The 2,500-nt window shown below is 50.3% G+C and overlaps 5 non-coding genes across 5 annotated transcripts; 2 read left to right on the forward strand and 3 right to left on the reverse strand.

Moving 5' to 3' along the window:
* Positions 1–809: 809 nt before the first annotated feature.
* On the forward strand, positions 810–880 carry TRNAG-GCC (transfer RNA glycine (anticodon GCC)). The gene has a single exon. It is a non-coding gene; the product is annotated as a tRNA-Gly (tRNA).
* Positions 881–951: 71 nt separating this feature from the next.
* On the reverse strand, positions 952–1,023 carry TRNAW-CCA (transfer RNA tryptophan (anticodon CCA)). The gene has a single exon. It is a non-coding gene; the product is annotated as a tRNA-Trp (tRNA).
* A 243-nt stretch (positions 1,024–1,266) lies between these two features.
* TRNAN-GUU (transfer RNA asparagine (anticodon GUU)) lies at positions 1,267–1,340 on the reverse strand. The gene has a single exon. It is a non-coding gene; the product is annotated as a tRNA-Asn (tRNA).
* Positions 1,341–2,209: 869 nt separating this feature from the next.
* Positions 2,210–2,280, forward strand: TRNAG-GCC (transfer RNA glycine (anticodon GCC)). The gene has a single exon. It is a non-coding gene; the product is annotated as a tRNA-Gly (tRNA).
* A 71-nt stretch (positions 2,281–2,351) lies between these two features.
* On the reverse strand, positions 2,352–2,423 carry TRNAW-CCA (transfer RNA tryptophan (anticodon CCA)). Its single transcript has one exon. It is a non-coding gene; the product is annotated as a tRNA-Trp (tRNA).
* Between the last annotated feature and the right edge of the window lie 77 nt (positions 2,424–2,500).

Genomic DNA, 2,500 nt, shown 5'->3' on the forward strand with positions numbered 1-2,500 from the left:
CTTCCCAGAGCAGGTGCTTTCTCTGAACTCTTGCTTTGTAAGACTGCTGGGCAAGGCCCTCCCTAGCCCCTCACTCAGATAGATACATTTACCTGCAGAGCTCAGCTTTGGAGAAAGAGAGGGGGCAGAGAGCGCAAAGGGGAAGGCCCAAGGTGCACACCTTATTTTACATAAAAGCTCGGGCTCTTGGGAGGACAGGGACATGAGGGTTCTCAGGGAAAGCCATCACATTAGTATTGATGGCTGGGCCTTGAAACACAACAATCCCGGAATGGCCAGGCACAAAATGCCTGTGCAATAGGCCTGACCATAGGCTTCTGGAGGTCTTGCTCTCCAGAGGCCCCAGTGGTCTAAGCCCGACCAGGGCTGTGCCCGACCAGGGCTGTAGGCCGCGTTGGGAGCGCGTTAGGGACGCAGGGTGCAGAACTCTGCCCGTTTCACCCCAGCATTTCGGGGAGGACAGGGAATTTGGCAAAGACAGTGGGAAGGATTTTTAAGGAGGAGAGTTCAGTGACATGATCTGAAACACAATAGTGCTGGTGATCTGGAGGCTGCATTCTATGAGCCACTTCTGTCGGGAGCAGCCTGCCATCATGCCCTGATAACCACAACACTAGTCCCAAGCCAGTGACCTCAGCAAATGCAAAAACATTCATACTTATAGTCTCCTGCATCTGATTCTTGCCATCATGTGAAACGTTGGCATTCCAATGTCTGTTGCACACACTTTGTTCATAGGTGTGCAATTTGAGTGCGTGCGCCTCATCACTGTCTTGGACAGAGCTCTGTCTCTAAGCTACACATGTGAAGCATTGGTGGTTCAGTGGTAGAATTCTCGCCTGCCACGCGGGAGGCCCGGGTTCGATTCCCGGCCAATGCAAGGCTGTGTTCTTTTGACTTTGCTTTCTAAATCAAATATGGGAACTCAGTGGGGCATAAAATGGGAAACAGTGACCCCGACGTGATTTGAACACGCAACCTTCTGATCTGGAGTCAGACGCGCTACCGTTGCGCCACGAGGTCCTTGCTTTTGGAGTCACATCAGCAAATGTTGTGAGCCTTTTCATTTTTGCCCACCTCCTTATGTGCCTAGGGTTGTATTACAAGGTTTGTCTTTTTGTTTTCCATCCTATTGATGAAATTGAGTGCAGGTGCAGAGAGAACGCAGAGGATTGAAATGTTCAGGGAAAGGGTCTCACGCAGGAGCTCTAGACCAAAGGCACATTACTATGATTTATTAAAGTGCTTCATGCATGCAAAAGGAATCGTCCCTGGGTGGGCTTGAACCACCAACCTTTCGGTTAACAGCCGAACGCGCTAACCGATTGCGCCACTGAGACTAGTGACAAAAGCACATCTCCTGAGACTCAACATATATCTTTATGTGTGCACGCCTGCCTTGAGCTTGTGTTATATAAGGCGTCTTTATCCTACGCAGCATTTGCCATTTGCTTAGTGTCTTGTCACTGTTGGGTGTTATGACGCGCAGACTACTGTCTAATGGTGTTAGGGCCAGTATTACAACCAGTCCCAGTGTATGAGATACATGAATGACTTTTCTGTGGCCTTCTTAGCGTAGCTATCTGCTCCTCTGGTGGTGTTCTACATGAGGGTTCTCAGGGAAAGCCATCACATTAGTATTGATGGCTGGGCCTTGAAACACAACAATCCCGGAATGGCCAGGCACAAAATGCCTGTGCAATAGGCCTGACCATAGGCTTCTGGAGGTCTTGCTCTCCAGAGGCCCCAGTGGTCTGTGCCCGACCAGGGCTGTAGGCCGCGTTGGGAGCGCGTTAGGGACGCATAAAGGGACGCAGGGCGCAGAACTCTGCCCGTTTCACCCCAGCATTTCGGGGAGGACAGGGAATTTGGCAAAGACAGTGGGAAGGATTTTTAAGGAGGAGAGTTCAGTGACATGATCTGAAACACAATAGTGCTGGTGATCTGGAGGCTGCCTTCTATGAGCCACTTCTGTCGGGAGCAGCCTGCCATCATGCCCTGATAACCACAACACTAGTCCCAAGCCAGTGACCTCAGCAAATGCAAAAACATTCATACTTATAGTCTCCTGCATCTGATTCTTGCCATCATGTGAAACGTTGGCATTCCAATGTCTGTTGCACACACTTTGTTCATAGGTGTGCAATTTGAGTGCGTGCGCCTCATCACTGTCTTGGACAGAGCTCTGTCTCTAAGCTACACATGTGAAGCATTGGTGGTTCAGTGGTAGAATTCTCGCCTGCCACGCGGGAGGCCCGGGTTCGATTCCCGGCCAATGCAAGGCTGTGTTCTTTTGACTTTGCTTTCTAAATCAAATATGGGAACTCAGTGGGGCATAAAATGGGAAACAGTGACCCCGACGTGATTTGAACACGCAACCTTCTGATATGGAGTCAGACGCGCTACCGTTGCGCCACGAGGTCCTTGCGTTTGGAGTCACATCAGCAAATGTTGTGAGCCTTTTCATTTTTGCCCACCTCCTTATGTGCCTAGGGTTGTA

The sequence above is a fragment of the Triturus cristatus genome, chromosome 4_2 (assembly GCF_964204655.1).
Source record: "Triturus cristatus chromosome 4_2, aTriCri1.1, whole genome shotgun sequence".
Lineage (NCBI taxonomy): Eukaryota > Metazoa > Chordata > Amphibia > Caudata > Salamandridae > Triturus > Triturus cristatus.